The following is a 23,073-nucleotide window of genomic DNA, read 5'->3' on the forward strand; positions in this document are numbered from 1 at the left end:
ATGAGTGGACTAGTCGGTCACCTCGGCAACCAGACCGGAGATCTACAGGCTGCAATGTTCGCCCGGGGTGCCAGTTCTTATCCCTAGAACTTCTGGAAGCTCTTGTCAGCGGCTCTGTGACTCGGAGGTGAGTATGGTCTCTGGCTCCCGGAAGCTTCGGGTAAATAGAGCCCAGGGCTGAGAAGCCCGGGAGCAGCGGGGCGCGTGCGCGGGGCGCGTCCCCGACCCGGCCTGGGCGGGAGCGCGCCTAGGGGGTGGGTCGCTCCAGTTCCGCTGGCCTGGCGCGCCATCAGAGCCACTCAGAGCGCCTGGCAGAGGACACCCGGGGGCCCCACAATTAATACCCGGCGCCCGCCCGCCGCGCCGGGATTCACGTACTGGAAGGAGGCGCTAGGTCAGCTCTGAGGCCGCAGATCGCTTTACTCCAAACGCTGCGTCCATCCGGAGCGGATCAGACCGCCCCGCGCACTCCTGGAGAGCGAGCTGGGGCTGAGGACCGTGCTGCGGACCCTGAGATCTAGCGTGATCTTGCGTTCCCCAGGGCGCCGGGACCTTGTCGCAGGCACTGGGGAGGCAGGTGGGCGAAGGCCGTTGCGTAGGAGAGCGAGGTGAGTAGGGTCGGGAAGTGGAGGGTCTCGGAAGACGTTTTCTGGGTCTGGAACAGGCCCTTGCTCTGAGATGTTCTCTCGACTGGAGCCCTAAGTTTCTCTGTAGACCCGCGGGAGGCTGAAAGTTAAGTTGCTAAAGTGTGTTTATCCTTGCGGAGAGAGTGAGGCAGCCCCTAGCCACTCCCCCATCCTAGGCTTAGGTCGCGACCGAACCCGGCGTCCCCCGCCCCGGGGCTGCGACCGCACCTGGGGCTCTACGGAAGCCCCTTCCTATGGGAAGATCCAGACTGTGACAGACTCCCGCTCTTTCCTTCAGTCTCTTTAATTTAAGCAGAGAGGCACTGAGACACAGACATTAACTTAGTTTGAACACTTGTAAACGCCACATTTCCAGTGTCTTAAAATTGCACGTGCGTATTGTAGATTCGTAGTGTTTTTTTCGGGACACTATAGGACGGGAGAGCGGTGATTGGTGACAGGACTGGACCTCATGGCCCGCAAAGAGGGCAACTCTGGCCTCGCGTGCCTGTTCTGGGAGCAGGCACAGCTTTTAGGATCTGGCCCAGACGGGTCCCTGCGCCCTGGCTCCTGCTCAGGAAGGGGTGTCCCTACTGAGTTGCGCCCTACACTTTCCCCTCCTCCCCCTCCCCGGCCTGCGGGGTTTCGCCTGGTGTCCCGGCAGAGGGCGCCAGCTCCCGATCACCGCTGGGGCCAGCAGAGGGGAGGGGATTTGCAAGTCTCCAGGTAAGGAGGGGAGTGAATCACCCAGAGGCGGGGTAGAGTGGGTGACCGGGGCTCAGGGCCAAGAGGCAGAGAGTGGCCTGGGAGCCGCTGGTCGGGACTGTGTTGCTGTTGACCGGCGGGAAGTCGCGATCCTGCCTAGGAGGCTCGGGAGAGCTTGGCAAGGTGAGGAGTGGCCGGGAGCTCGGAGTCAGCACCGGGCCACAGACCTCAGTCCTCGGGATGGCTTTGCGTGCCTACCAAGGCGGGAAATGGGGTCTGTTTCACGGCTGCCGGCGGTCCTGCGGGGGCGAGCCTGGAACCCGGAAGACCCTGGCAGGGAGGGTCGGCGGGTCCACAGGCCGCTACTGCCCGGTGCTGTTTCAGCTCATGGAGTACCCGGCTTGTAACAAAGGCACCGTGCAGCTGCGGAGTCTACCCACTTCCGTCCTTGTTGCCCTGCGGCGAAGTCCGGCCAAGTTTGGATTTTGGATTTCCAAGTTTCGGGGAAGTTAGGTTAGAGAGGAAGAGGAGGGGCGGGGAAGAGGGCTCCCAGGCACGGGCGCACGAGGGAACACAATTTCAACTTCGCGGTCAACTCCTACACGGCTGCCAAGAACTGCCTGGGCTTCTTCGCCCTGGGCCGCGCCTAGGCAGGACCAGCGCGGGTTTGAACCAGGCGGTAGGCAAGCTCTGCCTCCTCCTACCCACGCCCTGCCCCGTGGAGCCTGCGCTTGTGCCGGGTTCCACAAGGGCGGGGCTTAGCCGGTGTTTCAACCTGCAATCCCTCCCCCTTCCCAGTGTGCTCCCCCACTCCAACCCAGTACCTATAGAGTGGAGTCCCAGAAAGTGGTAATTGGGAGCCATAGTAGAAGAGGTTCCAATCCAGGGCCATAGTCTGAGTCCTGTGGACAGCAAAGGGCCTGCTGTGCAGGACTTGCAGACCTGTTGAAATCTGATTACTGCGGTTTCTGTACTGTGGAAGGGAAGAGACCACTTGGTTTCCACCATCGCATCTATATCTCAAGCTGTCACCCTGCAGACCTTGGCACAGGCACCGTGTTTGTTCTGGGATGGGTGTCAGGAGAGGCTTCCCTGTGTTCAGGACCTGGATCTTAGTGTTCCTTAAGAGAAAAGTAGCCAGGCACACTGTTGATAGGTGCCCTCAAGCCTCAGGGTCAGTCACCTCTTCACATCTCTTAGCCTGAGCCCAGTCTGCTGTTGTAAGGGAGGGGCTGGCTTGCTTGAGACAGACAGGAAAATCCCCCAGCCTGAATGGCTCCTTAGATTTTGCCTTGCATCTCACCACCTCCTTCAGAGGGTGGGTTTGAGAACAGAAGGGTCAGGGGCCTGAGAGGCTGCTTATGAAGAGGTGCTGTTTCCTCTTGTTTTGTTGTCTTGAGACAGGGTTTCACTCTGTAGCCGGCCTGGCAGCACTCATGGCGTACCTGTCTCAGCCTCCTGAGTGCTGGGCACCCAGGCATGAAATTTTCATGTATTGTTAAATGCGTGCTATAATTCTGGTCACATTTGATCTGATTGGACATTAAACTTCTTCCATTAATGACACCACTTCACTGACACCAACTTGTAAAGTTTAAGAAATGCTGGGGGGGAAAAATCAAATTTTAAAAAACCAAAACAAGCAAACAAACAAACAAAACTGTAGAAGTCCAGGACTGTCCCAATAGAGGATTGGGAATCACTGCCTCCTTTTGCCTGTGGTGCCTAACTAACCAGGTGAGCCTGGGGCCAGTTCTCCAGAGCATAGAACCATCAGCCCCACCCAATGTGAGTGACATGACCACAGGCCTGAAAGGGTGTAGTAAAATAAGTGAGAGTTGCTTTGGAAGTTGATTTTTCCTGACTTTTAAAACACGCTCCCTTCCTCTTCAGACTCCTTTACAGACCTAAGGATATAGTGTCCAAATGGCTCTGTTAACACTGAGCTCATGTTTAAGATATGGGACTTCGGTATGACCCTGAATGCTACTTAGAACACGTGGCTTTAAAAAGAGAGGTGTGTGACTCTAGGATGTCATTCTGGGGCTCAGAATGTCTTAGTGCTTTGCCAGCCCTGGGGACACCCAGGGGGAATGAGTGATGGCTCAGCCCATGGAGTCCTAGTGGCTGGCCTCAGGCTGCATCTACCACTAATGCTACCTTAGCCCGTTGCTCAGCCTCTCTGAGCTTCCTTTTCTCCCTTCAAACTGGGGATTAGTTTAGCCTGATTTTCAGCTATAGGCATAACATTAGATAAAGTATATAAGATACTTGGCACAGTGCCCAGAACATAGTAGCTGCTCAACCAACCAATGAGGTGTAAGGACAGCATTCCACTCACTTCATTTTTACATAGCATCTAGACAAGTAAAGAAGGTGGTAGCCAATGGCTTGTACACCTTCACCCCCACACGTGTCAATCAGTCACGATTGTGCACTGAAGAATTTCTCCTCTTTGTCAGCAAGCTGAGAGTGGGGAAGGTTGTTGGTGATGGAAACTTTGTCCACTTGTGGGAGGAATTTGCAAGGGCCTCCAGAACCAGAAGGCTTTCCTTCTGATCACGCCACTGTGTAATTTTGTGGCTAGCTTTCCAGTCATTTCCCTTTCCTTTAAACTTAAAACCAGTATCCAAATAACCAACAAGACAAGACTTAAGAAAACAAAAACAAAGACAAAAAACATAAAGCTGAACTGAGAAAAAGAAGTATTCTTTTTCTTTTCTTATTTCTTCTTTCTGTCCAATTAATAGGCCATCTATAATACTGATGAAAAAGAACCTGCTTCTGTGAAAAGTGTGTCTGCCTATCTTGGAAGCGGGGCATCTTTTCTGAGTCTTTAAGTGTTGCTGAGGGAAGCGGAGCCTGAGCTTCCCTTTCAGCTATGTTTTCTCAAGCGTGGTCCACTCTATGTCCTGACGTTGCTGTGCTCTGAGAAGTGGCTGGAAAAAGGCATTCAGCAGGAAAGCTGAACAATCATGGAACAGCCAGGGTGTCCATTTCACACAAGGAAACACTGGGAAAGTTCTCAACTTCATAAACTTAAGTGGAGGAATAATGTGTCCTGCTGTCCCCTCCCTCCCTCCTTCCCTCTCTCCCTCCCTCCCTTCCCTCCTATCCCCTCCCCTCCCCTTCCCCTGTGTCCTGGCCTTTATCTTTCAAACACTTAGAGGTTAAAACCTTGGAAGTTCTGCCAAGCCACTCACAGTCGATGGTGTGGTTTTGATAAACCGTTTCTTCTGTCTGTGGTATAAATGGGAAAAATAGAGGGTCTGTCATGTGCTGGTTCCACATTTGGACATGAAATGTATAGCTCTCTCCCACAATGGAAAATGAGCTCCCTGTAACCAGTTAACAGATGTTAAGGTTAGGAGCAGGGTCTCTCACTCCACCCCGCTTTGTACCTCTAGCTCCATTTGTGCCCCCAGTGTGAAGCCTGAAGCAGCTGCAGGGCATGAGCCAGGCCTGCTCTGGGCCTTCGCTTTCTTTGTGCGGAGGATGAACAGGCAATGTTATTTTCGATTACATAGCAGCCTGTTCAAAAGCATCCTGCATTCCCCAGCTGTTCCACCAAGGCTTTGCAGAAGAGTGAGAACTTGCCAGCTGCTGGGCCACCAAAGTTCCACTTACTGCTTTTGTCCAGGGGAGGCTAAAATCCAGGAACTGTTGCTAGCATGCCCCCTCTTAAATAGTCTTCTGTTTCTGTAATAACAGTGATATTCTTGATAGAGTTGGAGCATGTCACTGCAAGACTCAAAGGCAAATGTCACCTTTTATCCCCAAAGCAACTGTTTTAAAGATTTTATTTTTAAAGTGTGTGTGTGTGTGTGTGTGTGTGTGTTTTATGGGTATGTGCACTTAAGTGCAGGAACCCAAGGAGGCCAGAAGAGGGTATTAGGTTCCCTGGAATCTGTTGGGGTAAATCTTAAAAGTAAATGTCACAACTTCTTCTTTCCTTCTTTCCTTTTTTCCTTCTTTCCTTCCTTCCTTCTTTCCTTCCTTCCTTCCTTCCTTCCTTCCTTCCTTCCTTCCTTCCTTCCTTCCTTCCTTCCTTCCTTCCTTCCCTTCCGTCAATGTAGCTTTTGGAAGATTTTATTTAATTTTTCAATTATGTATATGTGTGTGTGTGTGTCTATATGGGCATGTAGGTGCTCCTAGAGGTCAATAAGGCCAACAGGTCTCCTGGAGCTGGAGTCACAGGGGCTCCTAAGCTCCCCAACATGGGTTCTGGGAACCAAACTAGAGCCCTCTTCAGGAGCAGTTACACTCATACCTGCTGAGCTATCTCTCTAGCCTCTCAAAGGAACTTTAAAGGATATATGTTTTTATGTATTTTTTTGGTATAGTTTTTCTATACTTAAAACATTCTTAACTTATATTCCATTGATTGATAAAGTGGTAGATGTAAATTAGATAGATGTAGAGAGATTAACACTTGTCATATCTGGCTTAACTATAAACATTGGCCTGGGGCAGTGGTCCTCAACTTTCCGAATGCTGCAACCCTTTTACAAAAGTTCCTCATGTTGTGGTGACTCCAACCATAAAATTATTTTCTTTGCTACTTAATAGCTATAGTTTTGCTTGTCTTATTAATCATAATATAAGTATCTGATGTGCAGGATCTCTGATAGAGGACCCCCCCCCCAAAGGGGTAGAAATCCACAGGTTGAGAACCTCTCCTTGGAGAGAGGCCTGTGGGAAGGGAATGTGCTTAACATAAATTATATGTAGTACTCAAAGGATTGATAGGCCTATTATATTTTGAAAAAGAAAACCAGAGCCAGGTGTGGTGGGGCACGCCTTTAATCCCAGCACTTGGGAGGCAGAGGCAGATGGATTTCTGAGTTCGAGACCACCCTGGTCTACAAAGTGAGTTCCAGGATAGCCAGAGCTATACAGAGAAACCCTGTCTCGAAAAAAAACAAAAAAAACAAAAAAACAACAACAAAAAAAAAACAAAACCTGTTGAATACCTAAGATGGGAATACCTATTGTTTCTGGGGAGATACTTTTCACTGGCCCTCATGCCTGCCAGCACTTGCCCAGAAACGCACATCTTCACTAATGCAATCTGTGGCCACAGTGTAAATCACAACCTATTGGACTTCAGTTGGCCTCTGTCTCCTCTGTTCTGTGAGAAGTCGTAAAATGGATGTGCTCCAAGCCCTCCGAGTCTCAGTCCTAGGGGCTCTTGTCTGTTGTGACTGAGTTAGAGGCTGCAGTTTTCAGGTTTTCAGCTTTTCCAGCTGTCCCTCCATGGCCTCCCTAACTGATTGCAATGAACCTGTTTCCACGGCGTCTAAGGGTCTTTACACTGCTTCCACTTTTAGTTTGCTTTCTTGTCGATTTTTTCTTGAGGCTATCAAGGGTGCCCAGGCTGGTCTTCAGGGCTACTGAGAACAGGTTTCGCTTCACAGAAGAAATGGAGGCTTCTGCATTTGATAACTACCTAGGCTAGGACTACAAGATTCTTTCTACAAATCCAGCCCCTGGCTGGCTGGGGGTTGGAAGGATCCGCTCCTCAGAGGAAGTGTTATCAAGTGCCAGCTTCTGAGCCTTCTTGTGCTGATCCTGAGCACACCGGCCCTTCCCCAGCCGCCTTCCTGGGTAGATCCTTTTATTACAGGTTTTACATTTCTGTTGTTCTCTTCTTGTCTTACCTTTCTAAGATTTGTCTGTTAACAACAACAACAGATCCACAACTGTAATTTTCTGTTACGTGTGCATGTATGCTTACATGTGCATGCCCCATGCATGCACCCATGACTACTGGACCCACTTTCCTTTCTTGGCCAGTTCACACCCAACACCACATTTATAACATCACACGGTTTATTTCTGTTCACTGGTTTGCATGCTGCAGATTTTCTGATGGTGTTAAATATAGGTGGAAGGCCAAAACCAACCTGGCCTGTGCTGGAGAGATGGCTCAGTGGTCAAGAGCACTTGCTGCTCTTCCAGAGGGCCTGAGTGGGGTTCCAGCAACCACATCAAGTAGCTCACCACTGTCTTTAACTCCAGCTTCTGAGAATCCAGTGCCTCTGGCTTCTGATAGAACTTGTACTCACATACACATACCCATATGTGCACATGCGTGCGCGCGTGCACACACACACACAGACACACACACAGCTGTACATGTAATTAAAAATAATAAAAATGTTAAAAACCAAATCAACAGCAATAACAACAGAATTACCTGGCCAATCCTTTTCAAAAAGACTATTGGAAAGTAAGCCTGTTTCTCCCTAGGAGTGAAATGTTCTCTCCTCTAGCTCATGCTGCTCAGGGATTGGAAACAACACTCATTTCTTTCCCTGTAGGCAGATGGTGACAAGCTTTGAGGGGCAGCCACAGAGGGGCCCCATTTAGCTCAATCCTTCCCGGCTGCCTGGGTCTAACTCTTTCCATATACTTCAAAACCTTTGCTTCTTGTAGCTTCCCTCATCCCTGAATGGACCGCTGTTTTCTCAATGACATTCTGTCTGTCCTGCTCTGATCTGCTGCTGTCACCCGACTGGCCACCTCCTGGCAGCTCAGGGTTTCAGGTGTCTTAGGGAAGTCTTGCCTTGGGTGCCCTTATGCCACCTGTCTGTCATTGGTGTTTAGTTGCATTGCCCCTCTGTCCAGCCTGCTCTGACATGGGCTAAGTGCCCACCAACCTGATTCCAGCATCCTCCTCTGGGCTGTCCCTTTGTCTCCGACTTCCCTGGTTTTTCTAGTATAGGGCCTCATGTCTCTTAGGCTTCTTTGCTCTTGCTTCATCCTTTCCTTTTCTGTGCCTTTCAATTCTTTTCTCTTTGCCTTTTCAACAATTTGCAAACCTACCCATGTGTCCTGAGCTAGTTCGCCTTTTTGGCTGTGCCTTCACTCCAGTCTGGTGGTTACTGTGAGTGACCACCAACGATTTTGTTTCCAGGTAACGTTTGCCTTTAGAAAAAGTTCTTTGGAATTGAAGTATGGAAATACCAGTTATGAAACTGGTCAGGTCAGGCCATCTAAAGACTTGAACTCTGAGGAAGTTTGTTTGGAATTTATCTTGGCTTTCCTTCCACCTGAGAGCAATTGAAATGTATGTTTGTTTTTGGATAACCCTTCCTTTTTGCAAATGAGAATTGTATGTGAAGAGCAGAATTAACGTGTTCCCGCCCCTTTTCAAGTTATATTGCTGGAGAAGCTTTGGCGGCAGTGTATGCCTCATTGCCTGTGGGGGCTGTGTGGAAGTCATGGAAGATTGGTCTTCTATAGCTGTACTAGGGCTTTTTGTTCAGTAGGCTTGCTGTTTCTTTCTGATGGTGAGACCAGGATCCTATGCTGCAGTGAATCTTACCCTTGTCAGCCTGATCCTGATGAAAGCCCCTAGCTGTGGGTGTCCTTGCCTGCCTTGTGGTTATGTTCTGCTGGTACTTTCCACTGTCCAGAAACTCTTCTTCCTGAAATTACGTGAGGATGTGAATGTGTACGTTGTGTTTTATGTCACCACTACTTAATTGGAAATCCTCCATTGTTCAACTTCAAATTGGGTTTGATTCCTTACTTAACCTTTTAATTAAACTACAAGTTTCTTATCCTTAGATATGGGATTCTGTTGACAATGCCAGAACAAGAGTTCATGTTTTAGTGTAGAGTATATCATACCCGGACCAAGGAATCTTTGTTTTAGAAGATGTGAGTGGAGTCAAGCCGGCTGAACAGTCTGTCAGCCCATGGTAAATGCGTATACACCTGTCTGTGTCCCCATGCGTGTGTGTGTGTGTGTGTGTCCCCTGTTGTACTTCCTGCTGTTGAGAATGCAGCTCAGTGTGAATCCTGTCTTCATGAGCTTCCCGTCAGAGCTCCTGTACAGAAGCAGCATAGGTCCTGGCAGGGAGGCTCATTCTAGGGGTAATAGCCAGGGAGAAGCTAACTGGGAAGCTGCAGCCTGAGGCCTGACTGCTGTTCTCACTCTATTGAGCACCAGCCTCTATGGCTCAGTGGCTCTGAAGACATGTAATGAGGAGACAATCTTGGTTTGTACTCAGATCCAAGATCACAAACCTTTTGTAATAAATTGTGGGCTGTATCAGTGCACTCTTGTGTGTCCTTGTCCCATTTTGGCCCCTCCCCCATAGCTGTTTGTGGTGAGGGATAATGTGAGTCTGGAGCTATTGTATAAAGGATATTCAGTTGGTGATTTAATGAGCCCCTTCCTGCTGTGTAAGGGACACACCATGGGGATCTGTCTGACTAGGTCTGTTATTACACATGTCCTTAGAGTGTTCCCTGTGTTCAGTTTTCTGCCAGTGGTGTTTGTAAAGAGGTGTTCTTTGCCCTTGGCCGAGTGTTACCATTGCAGCTTTCCTGTCTTCCAGCTCACACCTCTTGGCCTCTTTTTTAGGTGTTGTGTGGTACAACCAGTCACTTCTAGTTTCTGCCTGGGGGCTACCATGCTTAAGTCTCTGCTGTCTGTATGGGCCCATTGCTGAACAGAACAAATCTGTGCATACCATTACAGGATATCCAAGTGTTTACAAAACAGGACACATGTGTCTAACAGTGCAGGTACATGTGCATACTAGTTCATTACATACATGCTTGCATATCTGTGTAGAGCACATTGCATACTAGTACAGAACATGTGTGCACACTAGTTCAAGATGCACACAATTAATTCAGTACAGGGTATACATATTGTGTACACTGATGAATGTGTGCACATGTCTGGTCCTTGCTGCCAGAACAGTATAGACTGTCCTGTCCTGTCTAAGACATAGCTCTTGGTTGGGGTCTAGGTAGGGGTGGATTCTAGTAAGGAAAAGCCACAGTTGGAAATTTGGAGGCTAATATGCCATTTTTCAAAGACTACACAGTTCTTATAGTCCATGGGTTTCAAGTCTAAAAGTTCTGCATATAGAACTAAGGACTTACATTCCTTGGTAAAAGATCTGAGCAGAAGAGCTCAAAAACAAGTTCAGAGGGAGCATCCTTCAGGCACTGCTAGGCACTTTCCATTCCATTTCAAAACACAAGGATGATAGGAGACTTTAAGTTGAACTCACTTTTTTTCTCTCTCTCTCCCCTTTCTCTGTTTCTATCTCTCCCCTCCTCTCTTACACACACACACACACACACACACACACACACACACGCTTCATATTGGATCTAGAATTATTGAATCTTTTTTATTTTTTATTTTTTTGAAAATCAGTCATCACAGTACATTTGTGATATTGAGTTTCCAGGAAAAAGAAAAACATATTATCAACTTGACAAGAAAATTGCATGGCTGTAAATGTTTTGGTTGATTATTTATGTAAACCTAACATCTCTGTGTTAAAAAACTCGCAAAGCCTCCTATTTATTTATTTCTTTTTAACTAGAAGCTTTCATCACATGGCACTTTTCCTCTTCTTTGTTCCTAGGCTGCTGGAGGAAGCATTTTATTTTCTTCCTTGTGAAAATTGGTTCCATCTTAAGTATGTCTCTAAAAACAATTTCCCATCTAGCAGTGGTATAAATGAGAGATGTTCCCACAGGCTCATGAATCTAATCCTTTGGTTTAGGAGGCGTAGTCTTGCTGGAGGACGTCCATCATGGGGCTGGGGCTGGGGAAGGGGTGCTTTTACAGTTCATTGCCTTGTGCCACTTCAGGTCAGCTCTTGGCTTTTCTGTTTTTACAGTTGAAGATGGCTGACTCATATCCCTCTGGAGCCATGAGTCAAAATAAACTCTTTCTTCTGTAACTCTTGTTTGGTTATGATATTTTATCACAGCAACAGAAGAGTAACTACTTCCTCCCCCCTCCCCACACACCTTTAAAAGTTCTGCAAGCTTACTGAACTTCCTGTGGAAAACTTACTTTGACTTTTGAGCACAGACACTAGTCTCAGGCCACATAGCAACACTTCCAGATTTTGCTTGCTCCAGACCTATAGGTTCCAACACAGTTTCTTCTCCAATAGACCAGTGGATCTCAACCAGTGGGTCTCAATCCCTACATATGACATATTTACATTATGATTCATAACAGTAGCAAAATTATAGTTATGAACTAGGAACATAATAATATTTTAGTTGGGGTCAGCACCTCATGAGGAACTGTATTAAAGGGTCACAGCATATGGAAGGTTGAGAAACACTGAGCTAGATGAAGATTTGATTAAGACTCGTGCTCTATTTACATACTCTTTTTTTTTCTTTTTTGTAAATAGGTATTTTCTTCATTTACATTTCCAGTGCTATTCCAAAAGTCCCCCATACCCTCCCCCACCCACTCCCCTAACCACCCACTCTCACTTCTTGGCCCTGGCGTTCCTCTATGATGAGGCATATAAAATTTGCACAACCAATGGGTCTCTCTTTCCACTGATGGCCGAATAGGCCATCTTCTGATACATATTCAGCTAGAGACATGAGCTCAGGGGGGTACTGGTTAGTTCATATTGTTGTTCCACCTATAGGGTTGCAGACCCCTTTAGCTCCTTGGGTACTTTCTCTAGCTCCGCCATTGGGGGCCCTGTGATCCATCCAATAACTAACTGTGAGCATCCACTTCTGTGTTTGCTAGGCTCCAGCATAGTCTCACAAGAGACAGGGTCCTTTCAGCAAAATCTTGCTAGTGTATGCAATAGTGTCAGCGTTTGGAAGCTGATTATGGGATGGATCTCCGGATATGGCAGTCTCTAGATGGTCCGTCCTTTCGTCTCAGCTCCAAACTTTGTCTCTGTAACTCCTTCCATGTGTGTTTTGTTCCCAATTCTAAGAAGGGGCAAAGTGTCCACACTTTGGTTTTCGTTCTTTTGAGTTTCATGCGTTTAGCAAATTGTATCTTATATCTTGGGTATTCTAAGTATCTGGGCTAATATCCACTTATCAGTGAGTACATATCATATGAGTTCTTTTGTGATTGGGTTACTTCACTCAGGATGATGTCCTCCAGGTCCATCCATTTGCCTAGGAATTTCATAAATTCATTCTTTTTAATAGCTGAGTAGTACTCCATTGTGTAAATGTACCACATTTTCTGTATCCATTCCTCTGTTGAGGGACATCTAGGTTCTTTCGAGCTTCTGGCTATTATCAATAAGGCTGCTATGAACATAGTGGTGCATGTGTCCTTCTTACCAGTTGGAACATATTCTAGATATATGCCCAGGAGAGATATTGTGGGATCCTCTGGTAGTACTATGTCCAATTTTCTGAGGAACCGCCAAACTGATTTCCAGAGTGGTTGTACAAGCTTGCAATCCCACCAACAATGGAGGGGTATTCCTCTTTCTCCACATCCTCGCCAGCATCTGCTGTCACCTGAGTTTTTGATCTTAGCCACTCTGACTGGTGTGAGATGGAATCTCAGGGTTGTTTTGATTTGCATTTCCCTGATGATTAATGATGCTGAACATTTTTTCAGGTGTTTCTCAGCCATTCGGTATTCCTCAGGTGAGAATTCTTTGTTTAGCTCTGAGCCCCATTTTTTAATGGGGTTATTTGATTTTCTGGAGTCCACCTTCTTGAGTTCTTTATATATATTGGATATTAGTCCCCTATCTGATTTAGGATAGGTAAAGATCCTTTCCCAATCTGTTGGTGTTCGTTTTGTCTTATTGACGGTGTCTTTTGCCTTGCAGAAGCTTTGCAGTTTCATGAGGTCCCACTTGTCAATTCTCGATCTTACAGCACAAGCCATTGCTGTTCTATTCAGGAATTTTTCCCCTGTGCCAATATCTTCGAGGCTTTTCCCCACTTTCTCCTCTATAAGTTTCAGTGTCTCTGGTTTTGTGCGGAGTTCCTTGATCCACATAGATGTTACCTTAGTACAAGGAGATAGGAATGGATCAATTTGCATTCTTCTACATGATAACCACCAGTTGTGCCAGCACCATTTGTTGAAAATGCTGTCTTTTTTCCACTGGATGGTTTTAGCTCCCTTGTCGAAGATCAAGTGACCATAGGTGTGTGGGTTCATTTCTGGGTCTTCAATTCTATTCCATTGGTCTACTTGTCTCTTGCTATACCAGTACCATGCCGTTTTTTATCACAATTGCTCTGTAGTAAAGCTTTAGGTCAGGCATGGTGATTTCACCAGAGGTTCTTTTATCCTTGAGAAGAGTTTTTGCTATCCTAGGTTTTTTGTTATTCCAGATGAATTTGCAGATTGTTCTTTCTAATTCGTTGAAGAATTGACTTGTAATTTTGATGGGGATTGCATTGAATCTGTAGATTGCTTTTGGCAAGATAGCCATTTTTACAATGTTGATCCTGCCAATCCATGAGCATGGGAGATCTTTCCATCTTCTGAGATCTTTAATTTCTTTCTTCAGAGACTTGAAGTTCTTATCATACAGATCTTTCACTTCCTTAGTTAGACTCACGCCAAGGTATTTTATATTATTTGTGACTATTGAGAAGGGTGTTGTTTCCCTAATTTCTTTCTCAGCCTGTTTATTCTTTGTGTAGAGAAAGGCCATTGACTTTTTATATCCAGCTACTTCACCAAAGCTGTTTATCAGGTTTAGGAGTTCTCTGGTGGAATTTTTAGGGTCAGTTATGTATACTATCATATCATCTGCAAAAAGTGATATTTTGACTTCTTCTTTTTCCAATTTGTATTCCCTTGATCTCCTTTTGTTGTCGAATTGCTCTGGCTAGGACTTCAAGTACAATGTTGAATAGGTAGGGAGAAAGTGGGCAGCCTTGTCTAGTCCCTGATTTTAGTGGGATTGCTTCCAGCTTGTCATCATTTACATTGATGTTGGCTACTGGCCTGCTGTAGATTGCTTGTATCATGTTTAGATATTGGCCTTGAATTCCTGATCTCTCCAAGACTTTTATCATGAAAAGGTGTTGTATTTTGTCAAACGCTTTCTCAGCATCTAACGAGATGATCATGTGGCTTTTGTCTTTGAGTTTGTTTATATAGTGGATTACATTGATGGATTTCCATATGTTAAACCATCCCTGCATCCCTGGAATGAAACCTACTTGGTCAGGATGGATGATTGTTTTGTTGTGTTCTTGGATTTGGTTAGCGAGAATTTTATTGAGTATTTATGCATTGATATTCATCAGGGAAATTGGTCTGAAGTTCTCTATCTTTGTTGCGTCTTTCTGTGGTTTAGGTATCAGAGTAATTGTGGCTTCATAGAATGAATTGGGTAGAGTACCTTCTGCTTCTATTTTGTGGATTAGTTTGTGAAGAACTGGAATTAGATCTTCTTTGAAGGTCTGATAGAACTCTGCAATAAACCCATCTGGTCATGGGCTTTTTTTTTGTTGTTGTTGTTGTTGGGAGACTATTAATGACTGCTTCTATTTCTTTAGGGAATATAGGACTGTTTAGATCATTAACCTGATCCTGATTTAACTTTAGTACCTGGTATCTGTCTAGAAATTTGTCCATTTCATCCAGGTTTTCTAGTTTTGTTGAGTATATCCTTTTGTAGAAGGATCTGATGGTGTTTTGTATTTCTTCAGGATCTGTTGTTATGTCTCCCTTTTCATTTCTGATTTTGTTAATTAGGATGCTGTCCCTGTGCCCTTTAGTGAGTCTTGCTAAGAGTTTATCTAGCTTGTTGATTTTTTCAAAGAACCAGCTCCTCCTTTGGTTGATTCTTTGAATAGTTCTTGTTTCCACTTGGATGATTTCGCCCCTGAGTTTGACTATTTCCTGCAGTCTACTCCTCTTGGGTGAATTTGCTTCCTTTTGTTCTAGAGCTTTTAGGTGTGTTGTCAAGCTGCTAGTGTGTGCTCTCTCTAGTTTCTTTTTGGAGGCACTCAGAGCTGTGAGTTTTCCTCTTAGAAATGCTTTCATTGTGTCCCATAAGTTTGGGTATGTTGTGGCTTCATTTTCTTTAAACTCTAAAATGTCTTTAATTTCTTTCTTTATTCCTTGCTTGACCAAGGTATCATTGAGAAGAGTGTTGTTCAGTTTCCATGAGAATATTGGCTTTCTATTATTTATGTTGTTATGAAGATCAGCCTTAGTTCATGGTGATCTGATAGGATGCATGGGACAATTTCAATATTTTTGTATCTGTTGAGGCCTGTTTTTTGACCAATTATATGGTCAATTTTTTGATAACTTTTTTGATAACTTTGGAGAAGGTACCATGAGGTGCTGAGAAGAAGGTATATCCTTTTGTTTTAGGATAAAATGTTCTGTAGATATCTGTTAAATCCATTTGTTTCATAATTTCTGTTAGTTTCACTGTGTCCCTGTTTAGTTTCTGTTTCCATGATCTGTCCATTGATGAATGTGGTGTTTTGAAGTCCCCTACTATTATTGTGTGAGGTGCAATGTGTACTTTGGGCTTTACTAAAGTTTCTGTAATGAATGTGGCTGCCCTTGCATTTGGAGCATAGATATTCAGAATTGAGAGTTCCTCTTGGAGGATTTTACCTTTGATGAGTATGAAGTGACCCTCGTCTTTTTTGTTAACTTTGGGTTGGAATTCGATTTTATTAGATATTAGAATGGCTACTCCAGCTTGTTTCTTCAGACCATTTGCTTGGAAAATTGTTTTCAGCCTTTCATTCTGAGGTAGTGTCTGTCTTTCTCCCTGAGATGGGTTTCCTGTAAGCAGCAAAATGTTGGGTCCTGTTTGTGTAGCCAGTCTGTTAGTCTATGTCTTTTTATTGGGGAGTTGAGTCCATTGATATTAAGAGATACTAAGGAAAAGTAACTGTTGCTTCCTATTTTTTTCGTCATTGTTGTTGTTGTTAGAGTTTGCATTCTGTTCTTGTGGTTGTCTTCTTTTAGGTTTGTTGAAGAATTACTTTCTTGCTTTGTCTAGGGCATGGTTTCTGTCCTTGTATTGGTTTTTTTCTGTTATTATCCTTTGAAGGGCTGGATTCGTGGAAAGATAATGTGTGAATTTGGTTTTGTTGTGGAATACTTTGGTTTCTCCGTCTATGGTAATTGAAAGTTTGGCTGGGTATAGTATCCTGGGCTGGCATTTGTGTTCTCTTAGTGTCTGTATAACATCTGTCCAGGCTCTTCTGGCTTTCATAGTCTCTGGTGAAAAGTCTGGTGTAATTCTGATAGGCCTGCCTTTATATGTTACTTGACCCTTTTCCCTTACTGCTTTTAATATTCTATCTTTATTTAGTACATTTGCTGTTCTGATTATTATGTGTTGGGAGGAATTTCTTTTCTGGTCCAGTCTATTTGGAGTTCTGTAGGCTTCTTGTATGTTCATGGGCATCTCTTTCTTTAGGTTTGGGAAGTTTTCTTCTATAATTGTGTTGACGATATTTGCTGGCCCTTTGAGTTGAGAATCTTTATTCTCATCTACTCCTATTATCTGTAGGTTTGGTCTTTTCATTGTGTCCTGGATTTCCTGGATGTTTTGAGTTAGGATCTTTTTGCATTTTCCATTTTCCTTGATTGTTGTTCTGATGTTCTCTATGGAATCTTCTGCACCTGAGATTCTCTCTTCCATCTCTTGTATTTTGTTGCTGATGCTTGCATCTATAGTTCCAGATTTCTTTCCTAGGGTCTCTATCTCCAGTGTTGCCTCACTTTGGGTTTTCTTTATTGTGTCTACTTCCCTTTTTAGGTCTTGGATGTTTTTATTCAATTCCATCACCTGTTTGGTCATGTTTTCCTGCAATTCTTTAAGTGATTTTTGTGCTTCCTCTTTAAGGTCTTCTACCTGTTTAGCAGTGTTCTCCTGTATTTCTTTAAGTGAGTTATTTAAGTCCTTCTTGATGTCCTCTACCATCATCATGAGATATGCTTTTAAATCCGGGTCTAGCTTTTCGGGTGTGTTGGGGTGCCCTGGACTATGCAAGGTGGGAGTGCTGGGTTCTGATGATGGTGAGTGGTCTTGGTTTCTGTTAGTAAGATTCTTACGTTTACCTTTCGCCATCTGGTAATCTCTGGAGTTAGTTGTTGTAGTTGTCTCTGGTTAGAGATTGTTCCTCTCCTGATTCTGTTAGCCTTTATCAGCAGACCTGGGAGACTATCTCTCTCCTCTGAGTTTCAGTGGTCAGAGCACACTCTACAGGCAAGCTCTCTTCTTATAGGGAAGGTGCACAGATATCTGGCATTCGGACCTCCCTCCTGGCAGAAGATGAAGGCCCGAAATAGGACCTGTCCCAGAAGCTGTGTTGCTTTGGCCTGTCACAGAAGCTGTTAGCTTCTTTAATCCACACTCTCACTGGCACAGACTAGTCTCAGAGGAATCCAGGAACCAAGATGGCTCCCCCAGGTGCTCCAGCAACGCCCTCCCAGGCAGGTCGGACACCTCTCCTCTGGCAGGGAAGGTGCCCGGATATCTGGAGCCCGAACCGGGGTCTTTCTCATAAGCTGTCCTCTAGGGACGTTGGGGGTTTCCACCAACTCCGTGCCCAGGTGACCAAGTGCTGGCACCGACTGGAAGGGATTTGTGACCCTGGTCAGTCCGGGTTTCTTGCTTCTCTAATGTTGTCTCAGGTCCCACATGATTGGATTGGAACAGAAGTTGTGTACTACTCACAGGTGTTCCTAAGATCTCGTGGAGAGTCCTCTAGGGGACCTTGGGGGTGTCCGCCGACTCCAAGCCCAAGGTGCCCTGGTGCTGGCGCCCTATTTACATAATCTTGACACAATCTCTCTTCCCTTCTTAAAGATTTATTTTTGCAGTTCATTTTTGTTGTTGTTGTTGTTGTTGTGTGAATGGGTGAGGAGGTTGCACAGGTGCCCCAGAGCCCGTGTAGATGTCAGAGGACAGCTTGTGGGAATTGGTTCGCACCATTCACCATGTGGGTCCCAGGGATTGAACTCAACTTGTCAGGCCTGGAGGCAACTGTCTATCCACTGAGTCATCCCACTGGCTCTCCTCCCAAGATTTTTATCCTCTTTGGTTGCCAGATTCATACAGATTGCTCATAGATTGTCCACAGTGGTTGCTCTGTTTCATCTTTTCAGAATGGTCTTCCCATTGTTTTAGATTCTAGGGAACAAATGAGCAAATTGATGAGATGTGGCAGCAGGCACCATCACCTCATTTCAGTTAGGTCTGGTGAGGCAGTTACCATCACCAAGTATATGTGTGTGCACGTGTCTGCAAACTCAGTGTTTTATAAAATTTTGGCATAGGTGAAAAGGCTGAAGACAACTTGACAGACGATCAGGTTTTGTATGTAGAGACTTTGTTCTCCTTCTTCTCTTTTGAAACAAACAAACTTAAATCTGAGATACTTTTTGAAATTCATGTCTAGTGACCGAACAGTTTTTTGTTCTATGTGCAAGGAACTCTGCTGGCATTTCTTCATGATCCCCGTGTGATACATTTAGTGGTTGTGTGTTCTGAATGTTAACTGTCCCCCATTCTCTCTAGCATTTGAAAAGTTGGTCTCCAGTTGGTGGCACTGTTTGGTGAGGTTCATAGGTGTGGTCTTGAAGGTTTGTCACTGGAGGTGGGCTTTGTGCCATTTCTAATGTGCTCTCTGTACTTCCCGTTTGTGGTTTGAGATGTGACCCCTGTGCTCTCAGCTTTCAGCTCCGTCTACCCTGTCTGCTCCACTTAGCTCTTGTGGATACTAATCTCCTGTGTGGTGGTTGGAATATGCTAAGCCCAGGGATTAGCACTATTAGGAGCCTTGCTAGAGTAGGTGTGGCCATGTTAGAGGAAGTGTGCCACTGTGGGGCTGGGCTTTGGGAGCCTCCTCTTAGCCATTTGGAATCCAGTCTCCTCCTGTTTGCCTTCAGATGAAGATGCTGCCATGCTTCCCACCATGGTAATAATGGATTGAACCTCTGAACCTATAAGCCAGCCCCAATTAAATGTTGTCCTTTATAAGTGTTGCCTTGGCCATAGTGTCTTTCTTCACAGCAATGAAATCCAAACTAAGATACCCTGGAACCATAAGTATCAAATAAAAAAAAAAAAAACCTCTCAAGTCTATGTGATGGTTTTGTATAAACTATTTCAACCTTTTCTTGCTACTACCCTTTTTTCCCCCCAATTATCAACAGAAAATCTTCAACAGTAATTTGGGAAATATTAGCATTTTGCAAGCCTTTTATGTTTGCTGGTATAATATAAAGAACATAAGTCTAGAAGGAGAAATAGGGCTTAGGTTGATAATTCAGTACCTCAGTACCCCCTGACAGCCCGTCAGCAGAAGCAGCACCACCTTAGTTGTTTTTGATTTCCTATTTAATTTAATTTTTTTGCATATTAAAAGACAAGGAAATTGAGGACCAAGAAGAAAAGAGCTGTATGCAAAATTGTCAAGCAAGTATCAGTATTCAACCTAGAACAAGGACTTCTGACTCCACCCTGCTTTACTCTCTTTATTTGGCTGAGTCTGGAGCAAGTGGTAGGATTTTTTCCTAGTGCATTTAAAAGAAGAAAAACATTAAAGTAGTTATGGGTATCACAGTCTTTTATTTTTCTCTACAAAGCTGTCCATCCCCTTTTCTTTGTTAATCCATCATGAGCCCTAAGGTAACAACTGCTAGAAGCCAGTTAGTTATCACCCTATGTCTTAGTCAGGGTTTCTATTCCTGCACAAACATCATGACCAAGAAGCAAGTTGGGGAGGAAAGGGTTTATTCGGCTTACACTTCCATGCTGCTATTCATCACCAAAGGAAGTCAGGACTGGAACTCAAACAGGTCAGGGAGCAGGAGCTGATGCAGAGGCCATGGAGGGATGTTCTTTACTGGCTTGCCTCTCCTGGCTTGCTCAGCCTACTCTCTTATAGAACCCAAGAATACCAGCCCAGGGATGGTCCCACCCACAAGGGGCCTTTCCCCCTTGATCACTAATTGAGAAAATGCCTTACAGTTAGATCTCATGGAGGCATTTCCTCTACTGAAGCTCCTTTCTCTGTGATAACTCCAGCTGTGTCAAGTTGACACAAAAATAGCCAGTACAATTGACCCCTTGTCAACTTGACACACAAACACATCACTAGTAAGCCTCAACCCTTACATTCTTATTCATCCCCAAGATCTAAATAACTTTAAAAGTCCCACAGTCTTTACATATTCTTAAAATTTCAATCTCTTTAAAATATCCATCTCTTTTAAAATCCAAAGTCTTTTTACAATAAAAAGTCTCTTAACTGTGGGCTCCACTAAAACAGTTTCTTCCTTCAAGAGGGAAAATATCAGGGCACAGTCACAATCAAAGCAAAAATCAATCTCCAACCGTCCAACGTCTGGGATCCAACTCACAATCTTCTGGGCTCCTCCAAGGGCTTGGGTCACTTCTCCAGCCATGCCCTTTGTAGCACACACGTCGTCCTCTGGGCTCCAGATGCCTGTACTCCACTGCTGCTGCTGCTCTTGGTGGTCATCTCATGGTGCTGGCATCTCCAAAACACTGCATGACCCCTTCAGTCCTGGGCCTTCAATTACAACTGAGGCTGCACCTTCACCAATGGCCTTCCATGGCCTCTCACAGTGACGAGCTTCAGCTGCTCTGCATGACCCCTTCATGCCTTCAAAACCAGTACCACCTGGGTGACCCTTACACATTACCAAGTCCTGCTGCAGAAGGAGTACAACCTTGCCTATCTCTGGAACACAGCCTCTTTGTGCTTTCAGAAAACACTTCCCAGAAGATGTCACCTCAACGATGCTGGTCTCTTCTTAATGACCGCTAATTTCTTAGCTCCAGCTAACCATCATCAATAGTCCCAGTAATGCAAAGTTTTTGCTTTAGTAGTTCTGGTATCTTGTTAATCACAGCTGATTCTTCAGCCCCAGCTAACCAGAACTACAAAATCTTCACAATCAAAACAGCAACGGCCCTGAAAAGAGTCTTTAATTTTCCCTCTGAAATTTCACAAACCAGACCTCCATCTTCTGCACTGTTCTCAACATTATCTTCCAAGCTCCTACACAACATCTGACAGAGCTCTTAACAACGAATGGATCTTCAAGCCCAAAGTTCCAAAGTCCTTCCACAGTCCTCCCCAAAACATGGTCAGGTTGTCACAGGAATACCCCACTCCCAGTACCAATTTGTCTTAGTCAGGGTTTCTATTCCTTCACAAACATCATGACCAAGATGCAAGTTGGGGAGGAAAGGGTTTATTCGGCTTACACTTCCATGCTGCTATTCTCACCAAAGGAAGTCAGGACTGGAACTCAAACAGGTCAGGGAGCAGGAGCTGATGCAGAGGCCATGGAGGGATGTTCTTTACTGGCTTGCCTCTCCTGGCTTGCTCAGCCTACTCTCTTATAGAACCCAAGAATACCAGCCCAGGGATGGTCCCACCCACAAGGGGCCTTTCCCCCTTGATCACTAATTGAGAAAATGCCTTACAGTTGGATCTCATGGAGGCATTTCCTCAACTGAAGCTCCTTTCTCTGTGATAACTCCAGCTGTGTCAAGTTGACACAAAAATAGCCAGTACACCCTATATAGAGCACAGGCTTCTGCTTGCTGAGTCAAGAGCTGGGTTCCTGAGGCCTTGGAGACCCAGAGAGCTGTGCTATGGCAGGCTTGTCTTCCTCATCTTTGCTGGGATTTTTCAGGCATGTGTAACAGAGAGCTGACCTCTGCTGCTTTAGAGACGTTCATGATGGTAGACTAAGTGCATGTGTGCTCGGAACAGTGTTTATTGAACATGTGATACACCATAATCAGGCATCATCAGCACCTTAGTCCATGCTACTCTCAGTGCATCCCCATGGAAGAGGAGTGTGAGGGGTTTTGTTTTTGTTTTTTAACTCTGACTGTCATGAACTCATTCTACAGACCAGGCTGGCCTCTGAAGGGCCAGGATTAAAGGAGCGCACAACCATACCCTGAAAGTAGTGAAGAGTTTTGATCTAGTTGAAGGGTTGGTGTTATTTCCAGGTCAGTAAGTAAGTAAATTTGGGCTTTTAATCATCTTGCCATCTTCATGTTCTATGATTTAATTTTAAAGCTTTTCTTTCTTTTTCTTTCTTTTTGATGAAAAATAATTTTTTTCTTTTAAAAGATTTATTTTTATTTTTATTTTTGTGTGTACCCATATGAGCCTAGAGGCCAGAAGAGGGTGTGAGGTGCCGTAGAGCTGGAGTTACAGATGGTTATGAGCTGACTGACATGGGTATTGGCAATTGAACTCTGGTCCTTTACAAGAGCAGTGCACAAGAGCAGGATATGACCTTAACCACTGAACCATGTCTCCAGCCTCATAGAGGATGCTGCTGCTGCAGCTTCTTCTGCTGCTTCTGCTGCTGCTGCTGTCTGTGTGGTGTAGGCATGTATCATGTAGTACATGTGACAGTCAGATCACAAGTCAGTTCCCTCTTTCCATCAAGTGAGTCCCAGAGACCAAACTCAGGTCATCAGACTTAGTGGCAAACACCTTTACCCACTGAGCCATCTGACCAATCTTTGAATTTATAATGCAGTACACAGCATGTCCACTTTGCTTTGCTACAATATTCATGGTTGCTATTGGCTGTGGTGGATAGCATTTAGCCACCCCCACAGTCTTCCTTTAGATGTTTCCAGTAGCCATGTGTGGACACTGAGTATTATATGTACAGATTAAGCCCAGAGCTTTTGCATCGCAACCTCTGAGACTTCCTCCACCACCTGGACTCTCTCACTTCACTGGCACTGCAACTGTTCATAAAGAAATAGTTTGGGAACTTTAAAAGGACAGCAAAGGAAGTGGGTGTTATCTGACATGTGGTCGCTCAGGGGCTGGACAGTTGCCTACTGCCAGAACCGTTAGGTCAAATTGAACTACAGGCAGATCCATGGAGGATGAACCTTCTAAGCAGGCCACTGAGGGCGTGCCAGCCATCATAGTTGCTCTTGTACTG

The 23,073-nt window shown here is 45.1% G+C and overlaps 1 protein-coding gene across 14 annotated transcripts in view; it reads left to right on the top strand.

Annotated features, from left to right (window-relative positions):
• Window positions 1–268: 268 nt before the first annotated feature.
• Svil (supervillin) overlaps window positions 269–23,073 on the top strand; it is a 207,326-nt gene continuing 184,521 nt past the window's right edge. For 8 of the 14 annotated variants that reach the window (XM_029472009.2, XM_085833544.1, XM_085833552.1 and 5 more), the window contains exon 1: window positions 269–608. The gene's annotated coding sequence lies outside the window, so the exon portion shown is untranslated. Of the gene's footprint in view, window positions 609–1,334; window positions 1,353–1,410; window positions 1,515–23,073 lie in introns of those variants that run through there. The other 6 variants (XM_085833549.1, XM_029472020.2, XM_085833550.1 and 3 more) reach the window with 4 other exon arrangements.

This window comes from Mus caroli, unplaced genomic scaffold (genome assembly GCF_978045245.1).
Source record: "Mus caroli unplaced genomic scaffold, Mus_caroli_1 scaffold_19, whole genome shotgun sequence".
In the NCBI taxonomy this organism is placed as follows: domain Eukaryota; kingdom Metazoa; phylum Chordata; class Mammalia; order Rodentia; family Muridae; genus Mus; species Mus caroli.